The following is a 20773-nucleotide window of genomic DNA, read 5'->3' on the forward strand; positions in this document are numbered from 1 at the left end:
GATGACATCACTACTCACCGTTTATAAGGATATAATTTACAAGATATTCATGGCTTTTGTGTATTATAAGGATATTAGAATTAACCCGGAGTTCCATGACCTTCGGCCTCGTGTTTTTATATAATCATGAAACTCCTTGGTAACTTATAATATTCTTATATTTTACAAGAGGGGGTACTTTATTCACTATATAAACAATAGTTGTGTTTCTGAAGCAAACACAGCAGTTTTACCAGTGCAGGGCAACACTGCATTATATTTGTATTACTTTAAAACTGAAAAAAAGCAGGGAAATATGGTGCCATCTGCCTTGGGCAGCAAAATTCTGGGGTCAACAAATGGCTGTCATTGCTTTTACTCATCTTACTTGCATTGAAGTATCATTTACTAAACCTTTAGTTTACAGGGGAAAACACAGCAAAAAAGAAAAAATGACATGAAGACTTATTGTTTTCTGTATTTTTGGAATACATAAAGGCCCAAAAGGAAAAATGGGTCCAGTCAATGCACCTCTATGCAGTAGCATCCAATGTACAGCAAATATTTTTGGTATATGCACTTATAATGCCATAAATAAATGCAACTTTGCATCAGAGCTTTCTATAACAAAACTATGACATGATCTCAGGGAAAGCAATACAGGTATGGGATATGTTATCTAGAAAGCTATAAATTACGGAAAGTCTGTCTCCCATAGACTCCATTTAATCCAAATAATCCAAGTTTTTAAAAATGATTTCCTTTTTCTCTGTAATAATAAACCAGTAGTTTTTACTTGATCCAAACGAACATATAATTATTTCTTACTGGATCAACCTATTGGGTTTATTTAATGTTTACGTGATTTTCTACTAGACTTAAGGTATGACGATCAAAATAACGGAAAGATCCGTTATCCGGAAAATCCCAGGTCCCGAGCACACTGGATAACTTAGATATATATATATTTATATATATATATATATATATATATATATATATATATATATATATATATATATATATATATATATATATATATATATATATATATATATATATATATATATATATCTCACAAAGGAATTGCCTTTAGATTATTTAGCTTGCAAAAGCATGCTACACTGCTATCTACACTTCTGCTCTAGTTAGTTTGTTGCTTAAAGTCTTTCTTCTAAAATAAAAATGTTTCAGTCAAAAGCGCTGCATATTGTCTAACCACAAGGTTACAGTGTTGATTGTCCTCAGGAGAGGGACAATACACAGGAGCGATTAAGCCGTCTTCACTCAGTAATTCATCTGCGTCTTACACATCCTCCAGCCTCACGCTTCACATAAATGTGAAAAATAATTACCATGCATGCCCTAGTGCTTTCGGCTACTAATTAATGTTTGCTTCTTCCAAATGCGCAGTTAATGAAGAGAAAATATATACTTTTTTTATTGGGCCAAATAATGGCATATTTTGCGCCTTGGTAGACTAGGACAAACTACTGTAAGACACATCAAACTGATCCTTTTAAATCCAAACATTCTTCGCAAATGCATGCTACTTTTCCTTTTTATGCTCCAGTTCATAATCATATCGTGGGGTTTTCCACAAAATTGCATGACAGATATTGACACCATGGGGGTTATTTATAAAAGGTCGAGTTTTTTTATACCTCGAATGAACTCACAACTCAAATGTTTTCTGATTTACAAAAAAACTAAAATGGAAAAATTGTTGAATTCGGGGAGAAAAAACAAACTCGAATTGCCCGAATAGAATAAGTTTTTGAGTGAAACCCACTGAAAAAACCTGAACATTATGAAGGCTACAAACATCTTCAAATGGTTATAGGGAATTCTGCCATTGACTTCTACATGACCTCGACCTGAAGTATTTTCGGATTCAAGCTATTTCCAGGTTGGGGGTATAATTTGGAGAGTTTTTTTAAAAAACCCGAAAAATTCGAATTTTTGAGTTTCGACTAAAAAATACCCTCGAATTTTTCAGGTAAAAATCAACTCAACCTTTAATAAATAACCTCCCACGTGTCACATTATGTATTGAGGGGCACAGATTGCTCTGCTTTTTTTTTGTAGAACACATCTAATGCCTGGAGTTACTGTATCACCTGTATTTTCCCTTATCCGGAAAACCTCAGGTCCCAAGCATTCTGGATAACAAGTTACATACCTGTATATTCAGAAGATGGGGATAATAAAATAGTTTCATCTGTGTGTGACCTTGCAAACTGTGTATGTGCCCTTGTTCCAGTAAGTATTTCTGATCTTAGGAGGGCGATTTATAAATAATCACAAAAATGTTGCCACAATTAAAAAGTAAATTTTTACAACACACTATAATTAAAATGATGCCCCCTATAGGACCCAGCATTCTCCTGCCACCGGCTGCTAAGTCTGCTGCCACTATAGTTATGCAAAGTCAGGATGTGCGATACTAAGAGAGGAACTCCACAGACAATTTTGGAGCGATCCAACGCACTGTACAAAAAGGTGTCAGATCGGATGCAACGGAAATAAGGTAAGTGAATGCATTGTCGGATGGTGTCGTAGTGTTGATCCGATGTGACACGACTGTCGGATGCAGATGCAGCGTGACAGTCGTGTCGGATCAACGCTACGACTTCATCCGACATTTCCATTACTTTCTGTCGCACCCGACGCGTCGCCTGCATTTTTGCGCAGTGAGTCAGATCGCGCAAAAAATGTCCGTAAAGTCCTCTTCTTAAGCCAATATTTTATTACAAGGTTGGGGGATTGCAATTTAATTCACTTCATGAACTGAGGGTGGAGGTCCTGAGCATTAATATTATATTCCATAGCCTTATAAACTACATTAGGTAAAACTGGTGCATGTTTATGGCAGATGAGCGCCTGTTCCCTCTTGCCTCGCCTTTGGGTAAAGTACAAGCCAGATACCACAATTTCAAGCTATTCTGGTTTATTACTAAACTCAGTTTCACCTTTTCTAAACCTCCATACCATAAACCGTATGTTCCTTCCTTATACGATATGAATGCCACTTCCTGGCTAATTTGATATTTTCGGAGTTGGGCTTCTGCTAAATTGCTTATTATGTTTAATCTCATACTCCCGGCTGCAATGATTACTAGATGGAATAGGAAATTTCCATAAAAATAGGATTTCCCTACAAAATAAGCACAATAGGATTTGCGACACAAATAAATATATACGGAATGCAAGAGATCAATCACCGTACATATTTTGCATGATATAGTTCTATAAATACGCGTGGGTGCTGATGATAATATATGGTTTGGAGGGTAAGTCAGAGTAGGAAATGCTGATTATAATTTTGAGAAGTAAATTGCTTTAGAACTATTGTCCAGAATAATAGGAAATAGTCTTTTCTATCATTTGTAAGAATCATAAGGAGGACAATTATAAAGCAACATGGCAGGTTATTGTAAGTGGCAGGAGAGGCTTTCAAATTGGTGACAAATGAGCAAGAGAAGCAGACTTCTGCCTCAGTAATGACAGGTATGGGATCCATTATCCAGAAACCCGTTATCCAGAAAGCACCGAATTACAGCAGGGTCGTCTCTGATAAGACTCCATTTTATCCAAACAATGCAAATTTTTCAAAATGATTTCCCTTTTTTCTGTAATAATAAAACAGTACCTTGTGATTGATCCCAATTAAGATATAATTAATCCTTATTGAAAGCAAAGCCAGAGTTCTGGGTTTTCTAATAGGTACATGATTTTCTAGTAGACTTAAGGTATAAATTATGGAAAGATTCATTATCCAGCATTCTGGATAACAGATCCCATACCATGTTTTTAACCAGGGCTTTAGTTGCCCTTGATCAGATACAAAATAAAATATAGGACAAAAAGCTTTAAATCATTCTTTCTCTCTGCTTATGCTCAATTTGCCATTGCTTCTTCAACCCTTATCAAATCCCAGTATTGATTTATGAAAAGAATTTCAGCATATTCATTTCTGAGCCTTTATATAATTCAGGACAGTTTAAAGCCACCGATCATTTATTTAAAGAGAAAAAAAGCACTCATATTAGACAGAAAGATTTTCAGATTGCTTCCCTTTTCATTTTCTCCCTCTGACCTTCAGAGTAATAACAGTGAAATTAAATGTATAGCTCTATACATAAAGAAGAGGGCAGAATGATGAGATATGTGTGCAGTGTCCATAGAAGGAAAATGATGAATTTAGCTTTTATATGGTAGAGGCAACTGGTGCATCTACTAATCCATCTGAATTGAAGAACCTACCTCATGGCAAGGAATTCATTTCTTCTCTACTCCTTGTTGGAGAGGCCCAGGCCGATTTGGTTTAAAGGGGTTGTTCACTTTCCAAACCTTTTTTCAATTTAATTGTTTTCAGATTGTTCCCCAGATATAAAGACTTTTGTTCAACTACTTTCCATTTTTTACCGTTTTCTCAAAATCTAAGTTCAAAGTTTAATGTTCCTGCCTAATGTTACACTTTTGCAACATTTAGTTGATACAGTTTTCAGCAGCATCTCTGGAGTATTAGCAACTATTGTATCAATTCTAACAGCTGCCTGTAATGAAACTCAGGGATTCTGCTCAGCAGGGCCAAACATAACAAACGTATCAACTAAATGCATCTTAAAACAGTTAAAGGGTCGGCGACCCCCCTCTTCCCAGAGCTGCTTTAGAAGGTGAAAAATGAAACTTTACACTTCAATAATAGAAAATTGGTCACAAATAGAAAGTATTTGGAAAAAGCCTTTTTTTCTGATGAACTATTTGAAACTAACGGAACTGTAAAAAGTGTTGGAAGGTGAACAAACCCTTTAAGTTTATCATAGCTTTGCCTTCGTTTCTTTTCCACTCTATTACCAACCTTATAAAGACCCCTAGTGGCCCACAGTGGGAAACAAGTATTTTTACAGGCAGCTGACCTGAAACTTTTATGACTTGATGTTCTCTTACAAAGACACCTAAAATGTTTAGTCCCAAAGCATAAGCAGACAGCGGGATTCAGAAAAGTAACAGACATGTAAGTGTACCAAATTCTACGATAATATAGCAGTGTCACACTTTTCTAGTTTTGTACACATTACAAATTCCTTTTAGACATTTCTTAGCAATAGTAAAAATCTAACACCTAGTTGCATGGTAAATCTTTTCCTGGACTAATTTCCTATTCAGACAGCTTAATGGTCCAGACATGAACTATGCCCCTTTCAACTCAGCTGCTGCCCAGCAATAAATAAGCAGCTTTGGGGGTTCTGCCACTGACAGAAGCAGTCTGGCTGGAGCTTGCTGAGATGGAAGGTTTCAAGACAGAGGAAAGGTATAATCCTATTGCAAGGTTAATAAATCCTTTATTGGATTTAAAAGGGATTGTAAAAATCTTCTGGCTGCCTATTGGCTGAGCCATGATCAAAAGGCAATTAATTACTATAGGCAAATGTCTTGCTCCAATAAGTCTTTTTAGTTACATATGTCACAATTAAAAGTGAAACTTTTCTGTTTACGTTTTAAAAAGATAGTACAGGTATGGGGCCTGTTATCTAGAATGCGCAGGACCTGGGTTTTTCTGGATTAGGGATCTTTCTGTAATTTTGATCCCCATACTTTAGGTCTACTAAAAAATCAGTTCCGCATTAATTGAACCAAATAATATTGTTTTGCCTCCAATACAGATTTTTTAATATCTTAGTTGGCACCAAGTATAGGTATAGGATCCGTAATCCGGAAACCGTTATCCAGAAAACTCTGAATTAAGGGAAGGCTGGCTTCAATAGACCATTATAATCGAATAATTGAAATTTTTAAAAATGATTTCCCTTTCCTCTGTAATAATAAAACAGTACCTTGTACTTGATCCCAACTAAGATATAATTAATCTTTATTGGAAGCAAAAACAGTCTATTGGGCTTAATTAAAGTTTAAATGATTTTCTAGTAGACTTTTCTAGTAGGCTTAAAGTATGAAGATCCACATTACAGAAAGATCCGTTATCCAGAAAATCCCAGGTCGCAAGCATTCTGGATAACAAGTCCCATACCTGTACAAAGAAAAAGGAAACCAATCAATGACAACATTTTACGTATTGCTTTGTAAGAATGGTCATACAGTATATCCATGTCTAGCAGAGCTTACAATCAAATTTTCAAATACCCCGAAATACGAACTATGGTCAGACAGCATTTACCTACTGGCATGCTAATGAGCAAATGCAAATCTGATGGTTTTGGAAATGTTGAGATTTATTAAGTGCACAAACCTTATTGAAATTCAACTTTGAAAAGCTGTCGAGTTCATGTAGATGTCAGTCAGAGGCTATTTTTCAAATTTGAGTTTTTGAGATCAATCCAAAATTTGGCAGACTCATTGAAATGCTGGGTAGAATGTAAATCAACTGCATTAGAGTTGCAGTTGAGTTGCAATTGAGTTTTGAAATTAGATGTTTTTTTGCATAAATAAGCACACTTTCGAAATTTTCAAAAAAATATTTTTTTTCAAATTAAATTGGCCTCCCTGAGAATTAGCAGCCTCTAATATTCTAAAATCTGCAGTAGAAATCTAACTGGCACACAGTTCAATTAATTCTAGCTTACAGAAAGGAAAAGAAGACGCTTGATCCTGGTTATTATTGCAATGAGATGTGTCTGCACAGATGGCTAGTTTTAAAGATATGGGCTCTTTCTCTGGACAAAAATTTCCTTGGAAGAAATAAAAAACCGGGACTTCAGGGTGCCAATAGTGAAGTGTAATTGTAGTTGAAAAGCCACAATTAACCATGAGAAATACACAAAGCAATATAAATTAAAAAAAAACATAAAATTGCATTTGGGTAGTAAACAAGATGACAAGATGAGTGACTAACATGACTTATAAGGCGATCAGATGGACAAAATTGCAGTGACCCATTTGTACTTCCATAGAATGTTTTCAGAAACCTGGCCTAAACCAAACAACTTGTATTTTAGGGAGAATTAGCTTATACAAAGACACAGGGCAACTGACTGACATTGGTGTTGTTTTTTCCAAATCCAAAGCTATGTAAGGAATGCAGAGTTGTATTAGCTCAGTTAAAAGAATACGGTTTTTTTAAGCATTTCATGTTGAACTTGACTAACATAGATATTCTGTGCCTCCGAGAATTTAGAAGGACTTTGAACCTTTACAACTATTTGTATTACAAAACAAAGTAAAAAACAAACAAAAAACTTTCACTGCCACCTTGAAAAACCATGAAAACGCCTTCATCACACCCCAGAGACCAAGTAGTTGATATAAGAATATCAATGCAAGCATTTTAATAAAAGTGTGTGTGTGTAAACGCTTAAACTAGGTCATAAATGGTGGAGCAGAGGCCCAGGACAAATGACATAATAAGGGGCCACCAAAAAGAGGAAACCCTGAATATTCAAGACTGTTATGCTGGGTAAAAGACGCTAAGTCATTATTTATTATTGGCTTGATAAAATGGCAATTTAGCATTTAATAAGAAATCTTCTTAAGAGACTAAGGTTTTGGGAATGCAGCAAAATGAATGCCAAGAACAATGCAGCATGGATGAATAAAAAAGAGGAGTAGTTAAGGAATAACCTACCCCCTTTTGAACAATATAAATAGTGTCGGATGGGGGGGCGGGCTCATCGGAGCTGCTTCTTTGGGCGGCCAGGGGGAGCCCTGTGGGGCTCACTGGGTTTTTTCCTGGGGTCCTGCAGGCCCAGTCAATTAGATTGCTAAAATTGCAAAGAGCTGCTGAATAAAAATCTAAACTCAAAAACTACTAAAAAATGAAAACCAACTGCAAATTGTCTCAGAATATCACTCTACATCATAATAAAAGTTATTATAAAGGTAAACAACAACCCTTTAAATTTCACCCATTTTACACCAGTTTTTGTGGTCCCGCCAATATAGAAAGCAGAATGCGTTTTCCTGACTTTGACTTTTTCCCAGATTTAACACCATTTTTTTCTGGTCTCCTGAAAAATGTAAACTGGGGGTTCTAGTATAATCATCTATCCAGGGCAAGGCACTGCAGCATAGACACATAGAGGTATATTTATCAAAGAGTGACGTTATTCATTCATTTCTATGGGATTTTTAAAGGGATCCTGTCATCAGAAAACATGTTTTTTTCAAAACGCATCAGTTAATAGTGCTACTCCAGCAGAATTCTGCACTGAAATCCATTTCTCAAAAGAGCAAACAGATTTTTTTATATTCAATTTTAAAATCTGACATGGGGCTAGATATTTTGTCAATTTCCCAGCTGCCCCAGGTCATGTGACTTGTGCCTGCACTTTAGGAGAGAAATGCTTTCTGGCAGGATGCTGTTTTTCCTTTTCAATGTAACTGAATGTGTCTCAGTGGGACATGGGTTTTTACTATTGAGTATTGTTCTTAGATCTACCAGGGAGCTGTTATCTTGTGTTAGGGAGCTGTTATCTGGTTACCTTCCCATTGTTCTTTTGTTTGGCTGCTGGGGGGGAAAGGGAGGGGGTTGATATCACTCCAACTTGCAGTACAGCAGTTAAGTGATTGAAGTTTATCAGAGCACAAGTCACATGACCTGGGGCAGCTGGGAAATTGACAAAATATCTAGCCCCATGTCAGATTTTAAAATTGAATATAAAAAAATCTGTTTGCTCTTTTGAGACATGGATTTCAGTGCAGAATTCTGCTGGAGTAGCACTATTAACTGATGCGTTTTGAAAAAAAAAATTTTCCCATGACATTATCCCTTTAAAGTCGAATTTATCGAAGGGTAAAAGTGAAAGTTCACCATTTGATAAATATGCCTTAGATCTCATAGTGATGAATTGAGAAAGGTGGTATTTCACGCTAGCGGTCTCTAACGTCCCTCTTTGATAAATATACAGTGAATAGATTCTATAGTACGGATATAACCATGCACAGATGGATATTAGGCCATGTAGGTCACAAAAGAAAAATGTCCTGCACTCCATTCATAGTCAGCTATACAGCAAGAAGAAAAACAGGTGTGTGTTAAGCTGGTCATACACCTGAAGATAATTTGACAAGAGATCTATGTCCATTATGGTCACTTTGCTCAGGGTTGGACTGGGCCAGCTGGAAACCAGGAAAAAAAAAACCATTGGGCCCCAACCCTTGTGGGGCCCCTGGTCCAGACCTGCTCCCTGAGGCTGGGGAGAGTCAGAGGGGGATTTGCGGGGGGCCGTGGAGGTGTGAGAGGGTGGGTCGGGTGGCCTGGGGGGGTTTAATTTGTTCTGGGAGATATTACGCCTGATCTGATTGTTTGGCCCAAGTAAGCACCTATTTAGCCTGTCGGGAGAAAACAGTAACAAGGCAATATGGTCCTCAACCTAGGAGATTTTAGGCCATCATAGAGGGACTAATCATGGACAGATAATCTGACAACTCGGAATTTAAAAATGCTTATGTATGGCCATCTTTACTGGCTCATATTTTAATTGGGTATTAAAGTGGCCAAGTGATATTTGTGATGACTCCTGTACCTTCATTAATGAATTGTTGCATACAGTTTTGACAGAGGCACTTAAATATGCATTGTCTGTGCAAAACCAACACAGCTATACACAAATCCTCTTACATCACAAAGAACATTTATCGCTGTGTCTTAAAAATCTTAAAATCTGCTTGCTAAATCTGTTCCATAAAATGGCACAGGATTTGGACAGCTTTATTAATGTGGAGTTTTCAGCTCTAGGGTTACAGCTTTAGACAATAAGACCATTCTAAACTAAACTTCCCTATATGCCAGAAGCCGAAAACTAAAATATAAAGGTAATAAAAATGACTTCTACTGTAATGGCACATTTCATTAAACCTGACAAACTGACGGCCAAGATTGGACTGGTACCATATGGAACAGAGGACCTGGGCTTTGGACTGCTGTTTAGCCTTATACATCAAATCCCTTCTCTTTGTTTAGCTTTTCATGTAATTCTGTTCTGTTGCTTTTAACAATAGATATTAGTATTATATAAAGGGAATGTCAACCCAAAAAATACTTTTCTGCCTAAAAATTCTAAGCAACTTTGCACTATACATTCAGTACAACATTTCTATGGTTTTTAAGTTATTTGTATATGTATTGCTATTGAAAGCAGTGTTTGTCTGTCCCTTTCTATTCTCTGCCCTGGTGGCTCAGACTGTTGATACTATGTAAGACAAGGCGGCTGATTAACAGACCTGGATTTTCAGGTAACTATGACTTTTGCAACATTGTTCAATAGAAACTTTTTTAAAATAATAATTAATTAATGTATATAGGAAAGTTGCTTAGAAGTAGGGATGTACTATTTTGGGTTCGGCCAAACCCCCCGAATCCTTCGCGAAAGATTCAGCCGAATACCGAACCGAATCCTAATTTGCATATTCAATTTAGGGGAGGGAAGGGGAAAACATTTTTTACTTCCTTGTTTTGTGACAAAAAGTCATGCGATTTCCCTCCCCAACCCTAATTTGCGTATGCAAATTAGGATTCAGATTCAGTTCGGCTGGGCAGAAGGATTTGGTCAAATTCGAATCCTGTTAAAAAAGGCCGAATCCCGAATCGAATCCTGGATTCGGTGCATCCCTACTTAGAAGTGTGCTTTCTTTAATTAGGCATTTTTTTATTTTGGGGTTGACTTGCCCTTTAATAGGGTGATGCTTTCCAATATTTCCTATTTAAAGAAATATGCAAAAGACTGGAATTGCACTAGCTTATAGCTACACAGCAACAGAGCCTTGTAATCTGGATTTTAAAATGCTTCAGTGTAGTACAGTATTTTAAACACTACATAAGTTCTACCTAAACTGGCAGTGCGATATGATTATACAAAAGACTGACACTTTTGCTAACTGAAAGCAGTTCATATGTTGGAATGAAGCCCGGGTGCCTCACTCAAGCTAGTTGCTATGTCACCAATAACTAGCAGCAGGAATGCTCATTCTGGACCAGTGAGTGTTCTTGTTTTGCTGGAATGGGAGGATATTCTATGCTGTCCCAGACCTGTGACCCCTCACCATTCTATGCTATTCACACCAGGCCTAAATGTTGCACACAGCAGCTTTTTTTTAGAGGCTCTGGGCGATTGTGCCTCCAAAGATCTCACTGGTATTTGCTAACCGCTGTATTCTTGTTTGTAAAGCTGATGCTTGTGGTATTATCTCTATGAATTGGTTGGTAGTAAGGACTCTGCAGCCGCTGCTAAGCCTACTATCCCATTCATAATAGCAATACTCTCATATTCAGCAATACATTAAAGAGCTTACAAACCTCACTCCGTGCGTGCTTTCTTTTGAACACAGTTCACACATGACATATGTTATGATTTTTTTAAATGGTTCAAACCAGTGCTGTCCAACTGGTGGCTTGGCCAGTGACCCCCCTTGTGTCCCCCCCACATGAAAGTCTGGCTGCTGTGACTGCTTACCTTGTGTTAGCTTTAAAAGGTATCAGTACTGAGATTAACTGGCCCCTGCATTGTTTAACCTCAAATTAAGACAAAAATCCTGCATTGTTCACACATGTAATCCCCCTGCATTGTTCGCACCCCTAAAGCCCTCTACTGTTCACACTTTAGACCCAAACTGAAAGTGCCTACATTGTTCACTTAGCTTTCTTCTGGGGGTTTGTTAGCATTTATTAATTGTTGTTAGGGCCCCTAAGATAGAATCCTGCGCGGGTCCATTTTTTGGAACCTGTACCCGACCTGTACCCGCAACCTGCAATCCGCAACCCGGACCCGCATTCTTAACCGATTGGACCCGCAAGTACCTTATCCGCAACCCAGGCCCGCTGACCATCAAGACTCAGGAAGTGCTGTCATTGTAAACCGGAAGTGACATCATCAGAAGTAGCCATGATCAGAAAAAATTTGTAAAAATCACTATGGAGAAGACCATAGCAAACCCGCGTCTACACCCGCACCCGGAACTTCTACCCACAACCCGCAGGTTTTGCGGGTAACTCACAGGTACCCGACCTGCTGCAGGACTCTACCCTAAGGTGTATAATCATGTGCTGGGGGGTGCTGTGTTATCCACAGGGGAGGATGAGGCATATGGATTTAAGGGTATGTTTTAATATGGCCCAGACCCACACCTGTATACATCCTGCGCTGCCCCCTGATTGAGTCCCCCCAGCCTGGATGGCGGCAACTATCACATAGGTAAGAGCGGGGCCCAGGAGGGGGTTAGTGGCTGGGGTGGGGGGCCTCTAAAGGGTGGTGACAGATGTAGGGGAGCCCAGAGGGGGCCATGTGGTGGAACTGCCGGCAGGTGGCCCAGGGGCATAACTACAGAGGAAGCAGACTCTGCCGTGCAGTGGGACCAGGAGGTATAGGGGCCCCATGAGGCCCTAATTATTGAGCAATTTCAACATATATACACGTAACAGGTCAACCTATGGATATGTTGGGTGAAATTATACAAATATATAACCAGTATGTGCTACGTTTAGATGCATCGATTGAGCTTACCGCTGTACACAGTGGGGGCGGGTGCACATGCCCCAGACCTTCAGCAAGGGGAGCAGATACCAGGAAACTTGAAAAGAGGCTGGCACAAGCCTGGACCCACGAAATAGTGAAGCCGGAGTCAGATTGTAAAAGTATTAAAAAAGCTTACATTTTATTTTCCATAATTAAGAACCACGGCCTGACACGTTTCGTGTCTACCAAGGACACTTACTCATAGGCCGATAGGTTCCAGGCTTTTGCCAGCCTCTTTTTAAGTTTCCTGATATCTTGGGTGCCCTAAAATTAATTTGCTGTGGGGCCCAGTAACATGTAGCTACACCACTGTCCGGGCCTCCAGTCTGACGATGTTTGCTACCACCATTAAAGTGGACATGGTCTTGTGGTAAAATGGGTGTGGTTTAAAGTGGGTGTGGTTTAGGAGTAGTGGTGAAAACTGGCTTCCGTTATTGACCCTCCACCACTTAAGACAGAAAAATTCTGGCCATCTGTACCACAGAAGTTGGACAGTACTGGTTGAAACAGTGGCCCTAATGTTCTGCAAAATAATACATGAAATACCTCTTCCAAATGGTCTGTACTCCAGCCTTGGATTTAACTCTTATGAAATGGCTATGTGTCCTATGCCTGTAAAAGTAAGCACTTTTTGTTCAAAAGAAGATCTGTGGGAGTTACTGAAAGTATTTCACTACCTACTTCAGTTGTTAGCTACTCTAATAGTAGGCTTTGAGGGCAATGTGTATAACCAACTGCAAGTTCCACAGGAATTGCAATAATCGGATTAGTCAGACAAACTTATGGCAGTCCAATGTACACAAGATGATAGAGGATTACATAGTCAAGCACATTTAGTTTCCTTATTTGCATTTGTATATACATATTTACAAAGTAGCACTGTCTTTTAGGTTGAGAAAAAAAAAACACGTCCATCGAGTTTTGATCTAAGAGAAAACTGCCAGATGTTTACGCAAAAATCCTATCTGAAGGCTTTCCAATTTCCCTCAGTGGACGAGGAAAAATGTCCCTTTCTCCAAGATGGTTTTCGGATGAATCCTTGGATCAAAGACTTAATTCCACGGAACTCTGAAAAGCCATCCAACCCCTTTCTTAAATCTATCTAATGTATCTGCCAATACAACCCCTAAAGATAGAACTTCCGTTCTTCTAATCTCAGTGGGTGCCCTTAAAGACTGGAAATTTTAGATCGTTTATTATATGGTCCTCTTATATACTATAGTTATCATGACTCATCTTAAAGGGTTTCTGTCATGGGAAAAAAAAAATTAAAAAAATGCATCATTTAATAGTGCTTCTCCAGCAGACTTTTGCACTGAAATTTTGAATTATTTTCAAAAAGCAAAAAATTTTTTTTCTATTCAATGTTGAAATCTGACATATTGTTAGTTTCCCAGGTGCCCTCAGTCATGTGATGTGTGCTCTGATAAACTTCAGGCACCCTTTACTGCCTCTCTCCATCCAGCAGCCCATAAACAGAACAATGGAAGGGTAATAAGATAACAGCTCCCTGACACAAGATAACCGCTCCCTGGTAGACATGAGAATAGCAATCAATAGTAAAAATGCAAGTCCCATTGTGACTTTAGTTACATTGAGTAGGAGAAACAAAAGCCTGTCTGAAAGCAGCTCCATTATGAAGTGCTGGCTTTCTAAAAGCACATGACCAGGCAAAATGACCTTAGATGGCTGCCCACACATTAATATTACAACTAGAAAAAATATACTTGTTGGTTCAGAAATAACATTTTATATTGTAGAGTGAATTTGCATTGTAAACAGTGTAATTAAGAAATAAACAACACCATGAAAATCATGACAGAATCCCTTTAAGTGCCCCCTGCTTCAGCGTAACCCCAATGTGGCTGTAATGTAACCCCAGCTGTTCTTCATAACGGAGACTTTCCATATCTTTAACAGCTGAGTTGCCCTTCTTTAGACTCTTTTTAACTCACTAATAACCCGTTTGAGTTCTTGGGATTAAATCTGCACGGCATACTCAAAATGGGGCCTTACCAGTGTTTTGTAAAGAGGTAGAATGACCCTCTCCTCCCGCAGATCTATACAACTTATATTGCCTTTGCAGTTGCTGATTGGCATTACAAGTTCCGCTAGGTCTCCATCAAGCATTTGCCTAATGCAGCCCCCTTAAGGGTATAAGTGGCTCTATATTTTACCACCCCAGGTGCTTACATTTATCAACATTCTCATTTATCACATTGCCCCCCAGACTGCCAGTTGATCCAGAACCTGTTGCAAGGATGCCACATCCTGGATGGAAATAATGAAACCCAACACATAATGACCAGCATGACCCCACTTAGAATCCTGCACGAAGTAAAGAATGTACCATTGACAACCAATTTCTGTACATGATTCTTTAGCCAGTTTCCTATCCATGTACAAACAATAGTATTAAGACCTACATGCATTTATTAAGACAGCAGTCATTTATGCATCAAATGCTTTGACAAAATACTATTAGATCACTGCAACCACTCTGTCCAAATTCCTTCTCACTTCATCATAAAAAAAAAAATCAAATTTGTCTGACATGACCTATCCGTCATAAAGCCATGCTGATTACTGCTCATAATGCCATTCTGCTGAACATAATGTTGAATGTGATCCCTTAACAAACAAATAACTTGCCCATTACAGATGTCAAATAAATGGGCCAATAACTGCCAGGGTGAAACCATAACCCATTATAACTATTGGAATGACATCACATTTCCTCCAATCCATAGGAACCAAACCTGATTAAAGTGAGTATGAAAATCAGAAAAAGTGTCCTGGCTAAAACTGAACCAACTACAGTAGGATGGATACAGTAAGTCTGGAGCTGTCATACTGATTGTGCTTAGGCATGCATCTTAGGCACATGTATTAATAGTACCACCTATAAGGTTCACTTCAGGCCCTAAAGCTGCAAAATGGAGAATCTCTCAGAACAGGAAATCAGTATGGCAGCTCCTACTCATTTGTATATAAAAGAATAAGCATTTTGTTGCTGATTATGCTCTTCATCTTTCTCTTTCTGTTCTTCTGAACATAACTGTGTTTTCCAATTATTAGGGTGCCATAATATGTCCAAAATTGAACTTCACCCCAAAATGAAACTACGCATGTTGCATTGAAATATTTTTCTACAAGGGGTTTGGTTTGGTACTAGCATCTGTACAACAACCTCTTTTCTTTGATTGAATGGCACCAGTTGGTTATATTTGGTAATATTCAAGTATGCAGAGCAGGTAAGTTGCGACCATTTTAAATAACGAGCAATGCGGCTAGTGTGCACGATTTAACAAACTGTGTGCAATTTGAGCAAATGTCCACCCAGCAAATAATGATTGCCGGTGAAAGTTTATTTGATGGTGGATTGATTTCATCAATACATCACTGCCTGTACTTTTTACTAGGTACAGATGGTCATTAATCAGCCCCTGCCTACTAACTTATCATAGCCTATTCTACCTTGCTTCCAGAGTCATTTTAGATTAGCTGTTAAAAGGTATAAATATTTTTCTTTATATATTTAGCAAAACACCACAATTTCACCAATATTTAATTTTCCATTATTCAGTAGGTGCTACACAAGTATCAACTACTTACAAAAGATATAGACTAGATATATACGCTATAAAATGATAGCCCCCCCCACGGATGTTAACCCTTTAAGTGCCCTGGGTTGCAGAATATCTAAAGGACCATAGTGACACAGCTGTAGATCTTATGTTTATAGTCTGCTCCTTGATCTATGCATTAAGGGTTTAATTTGATGTTGTCCTACCCTTTTCTGATGCCTGTGGCGTGGGGAGCTGAAAAGCAAAACATCAAGCCGTAGCCCATAGGAGAGCTTGGATCCTTAGCTATTGGCCACCATCATTCAGGTGCCATAAAGTGGAAAGGTCACCTATCAGAATGCATAAGCCATCATAGTCTCTCATGTCTAAACTGCACACAAACGAGTGATTTAAAGATCCAGAAAATGGGCAGAAATACATAGCAGGAAATTGCGAGGACCCACCCCAAATATCAGTTAACAATTAATTGTTCTGCAAACTGAACTGTTCATCAGGTAACCGACAATACCTGTATGTGCATGGTCACCTTTAGGCTAGCAGATCACTTCAGGGGTACATCTAATAAATGCAAGACTGCGTTGATTGGTAAATTGCATTGAAACGAGAGGCCGTTGGTTCAGCCTTTTAACTGTATTTCCTAGTTATGACCGAGTTAATTTCCCTTATCTGGTTGCCTTACCCTAGTTTATCAGATCAGGTTGTTCATAATTGTTCACTAGATTGCAGCAAATTAAAATACATGTCAAAGTAATGATGAATGGTAATTTCTGTGCCATTCCTTCTCACTGTTCCTTAAATAAGAAAGGACAGAAATGTCAAAGGTATAAATATATTTGGCAACCTAAGCTAAACATATGAAGTCCAACAGTACACTCAAACTGGAAGTCATTCTGCAACTGCAATGTGCAACTATAGCTCCAAGCAACTCCAAAAAGCCCTTGGCTATCAGCAGATTGTGGGAGCTGTAGTTCTATAAGGACCTTTCCTGTGCTGACAATGTTTTTACTGGTGTTAATACTGGTGTGAGGCCTGTATTCTTCCACTACATACTTCCCCTTTCAGACTGTAAGCTCTTAGGAGCAGGGTTTCTCTTTACCTCCTGGATCGATTGATATTTGTATGTAATTTGTATGTTTGAGGTATACATGAACCTTTTGTTGTACGACGCTGTAGACCAGGCTGGCGCTTTATGTGTTCTGTAGCAGCCATTCAATCCTAACCATCCCATGACATTCCCTATGCCACTTGCTAAAGCCTCAAGGTAAAAGCACTGTCATGTTGATATGCTTCATGCCCACAGCTGGTTGCTGTCTGATTTCTCAGGGCATTGTAAATGCTGTGTCTCTCCAAGAACCGCTGACATGTATCAGCTGGGGGCAAACAGAGTTAAAGTGTCATTGCCACACTGCCCTGCTGCTCCTTATCTGGGTCTGGCACCTCAAAGCCATGCCCTGCCCTGGGGCACCGACTATGGAACAGGGTAAGAAGAGGTACGTACTTACCTTATTTCCTTATGCGTAACAGACCCCTGGCAGATATGCATCCCTTGTGTTTAAAGGCAGAGCAGTTGTGCCTGCTTTTCCAGCTTGCTCCTTTTTTTTCCTGACAGATGGGACGGCTAAGCTAATACAGCAAGGACATCTGGGAGTTGTAGTTGGCAGAGACACAGAGAAGCTAATCTGTAACGAAGGACAGAACTACACTACCCAGAATTCCCCATATACAAAACAGGATTAGGCGCGCAGAGCGGAGGAGCAGCTCCCTCTAGTGCTATCTGCAGTGCTCCATGTAGCCACATAAGAAGCTTCCCTCGGAAGTATTACTATGTAACCACAGGGCTGTTAGTAAGAGAAATGCCACGGGCTCTGCTAAATGGCCCCCACTATTACCTGCCCCAACAAAACACGGGATCTTTAAGCCAAGTGATGTGTGCAATGAAGGAGAAAACTACACTACCCACAATCTCCGCTATAAACAAACAGAATAACGCGTGCAGAGTGACGGAGCAGCTCCCTCTAGCGCTATCTGCAGTGTTGTGGCCGGATAATGAGTTTACCTCAGCAACAGGATCTTTAGCTACAGTGCTGTTTGTAAGACATACTACAGGCCCTGTTCTGTGCTTTGGGCAAGTGTATTACTCTGCTAAGGACCCCCTGCTAATTCCTGCTCTGTATTTCTGCCCAAATGAAGGGCCGGATTTTTAAAGCAATTGCTTGAGTGCACATGGGCAGTTTTTGGGGCAGAGACACACGCTGCTATTTCAGGACATTAGGTGGCCAATACCCGGTAAAAATGCCGGTTCATCCCAATGTTATTAATAGAGAAAAAAAGATAAATTAGGGTTGCCACCTTTACGTAGGGCTGAGACCGGGCAGGGGGGCGGACCCGTGACATCAGGGGTTGGGCTATGACTTGGCAATTGGCCGATCGTCGTGTCAATCTAGGGAACACCGGAAAGTATTGACCCGGGCAGCCACTCATAATACCGGGCTGTCCGGGTCAAAACCGGACAGGTGGCAATCCTAAGATAAATATATAGGAAGGCCGTTACTTTTTCCAGAAAAGGTGGCAACCCTACCAGCGACAAATCACTTCTTCTTCTTTTTTTCATAGCACACTAATGTGTGAAAATTTTTGCTATTACTGGTTCTTTAATCTTCAACTAGTAGAAACAGTGAATGAAGGTTGTACTGCCCATCAGCAGCCTCAGGAGGGCACCAATAGCAAACAGTTCCACACAGAATAATCCGTATGTGAAAAGTATGCACACAAATCCACAGAGCATGGAATGCACTAGAGTTGCCACCTATCTGCCCAGTTTTACAAGCAAGATGGCAACTACAATATCTAAGCAATCGGACAGGCTTGACACAGTCATTAGCAAGGAACGTGTTCATGGTTATGATTCCAATGGATGGAATTTAGAAGAAGGTAGGAAATCCACATAGTAACATAGTAAGTTAGGTTGAAAAAAGACACACCTCCATCAAGTTCAACCTTTTAACCATATTTTAACCTGCCTAACTGCTAGTTGACCCATAACTCTGCCCCATTTGTATTAATATACTGGGATAGAGTTGCCACCTGTTCATTTTTGACTGGAACTACCCAGTTTTCAAGGGGCTGTCAAGGTCAAAATCTGCATGACTTTTACGTTTTTAAAAAGTAGTAGAAATCCTCCATATTGAGTTTAAATGATGCAATTAGCCCATCCAGGACATCATCACACCACTCGAAACATAATCATGTCTCTACCCGTGTGATGACATCAGCATATCTCTAAGTCCAGCTAAATTTCACCAAGTTTTCTGGATGATGTCAGTTTTACCTCTCAATGGTCATTGGTCATTGACAGTAGAAGAGATATACAGTTATGAGAGATGCTTACTGGAGTGATAAATCAGGATTTAACTACAGGCAATCTACTATTTGTTGGGTCCTCAATAGAACTTCAACTTATTATTAATGAACCACTCAGGGAATCAAGTTATGTTTTTTATTTAGCTTTCATGTCCACATGAACATAGTGCAATGCACTCTTAAATGGTAATGTTTTAAAACCAGATAAATCAGAGCATGGCTTCCTGTATGTAAGAGAGGTTGTTATAAGTGGCTCAGAGTAGTACTTTGAGGGCTTTGTACAAAACAGCCTTGTAGGAAGGAACTGTTGATGATAGTTGTGTATAACTCAGCCTTGTAGAGAAGCATACTAACCCAATATCCTGTATAATATAGTTTTGTAGGAAAGGAACTAATGAACTCAATTAATGATGTTTTCCAAATATGTCTAGGACTTCTGGAAGTTCTCACGAGAACTTCCTTTATTATAGCTAGGGGCAGAATATAAACTAACCGGTAGGATAAGATCTCTGCTTCGAGTGTGCTTGTTGGAAGCCTGGCCAGCTCCTGATGAGCACATGAGAAGCAAGATTTGTTGTTGACCAAGTGGTTTGATGTATGCACTCATTTTTTGAGCATATAAACTGGGGATCCCCATTTTCTTGGCTGAGATCTCTCCTGTGGAGTAAACACATGTACTGCCCAGGGCCCTTGAGACCTCTCTGCCGACTGAATTGGGATCTCCCAGTGATAATGCTGACGCAGACGGTGATGCATTCTTGATTAGTTTACTAATGTTATTGCTGACTAAACATTATTGATTATTTTGCTAACTTTATTGGTAATAAAGTCTTGATTAACCCACGCGGTGTGGTGTGTGAATTATTTCCGAGAGACTCATAGAACCCTTATCAAAACACTTTGTATAATGTATTACAACAGACTTTGGGAAGAACATTTCATGTGCACTATAAGAAGCAATGTTGACTGGGCTGCCAGGAAAAACCTTGGTGGGCCACAGTGACCCAGCCCTCTCATCCGCTCAGAACATAGCTTCTCCCCTGCCCTGGACCTGATAGCAGCAAAGGAGGAGTTGGTAAGTGGCGCATGAATATGTGCTAGTGGTGGGGCTTGCAAGAGGGCACTTTGTTTGTAGTCCAAGTGGGCGCCAGATGGCCCAGTCTGGCCTTGATACTGTACTGTACACAGAAAATTAATTCCCTAATAGTATATGCAATGCTATGTAATTTCTTTTACAGCATAAAAATAAATTTCTGTACCTATGGTCAGTGGGTTGTTTATTAGAGAATACAGTCATATGAAAAAGTTTGGGAAACCCTCTTAATTCTTTGGAGTTTTGTTTATTATTGGCTGAGCTGTCAAAGAAGCAACTTCCTT

The 20773-nt window shown here is 39.3% G+C and overlaps 1 protein-coding gene across 2 annotated transcripts in view; it reads right to left on the minus strand.

Annotated features, from left to right (window-relative positions):
* Positions 1-18008, minus strand: part of mib2.L (MIB E3 ubiquitin protein ligase 2 L homeolog) — a 63863-nt gene extending 45855 nt beyond the window's left edge. Inside the window, exon 1 of one of the 2 annotated variants that reach the window (XM_018224227.2) lies at positions 17539-18008. The gene's annotated coding sequence lies outside the window, so the exon portion shown is untranslated. The remainder of the gene's footprint in view (positions 1-17538) is intronic. The other variant, XM_018224229.2, reaches the window with a different exon arrangement.
* Positions 18009-20773: the final 2765 nt, after the last annotated feature.

Source organism: Xenopus laevis, chromosome 7L, assembly GCF_017654675.1.
Source record: "Xenopus laevis strain J_2021 chromosome 7L, Xenopus_laevis_v10.1, whole genome shotgun sequence".
NCBI lineage: Eukaryota > Metazoa > Chordata > Amphibia > Anura > Pipidae > Xenopus > Xenopus laevis.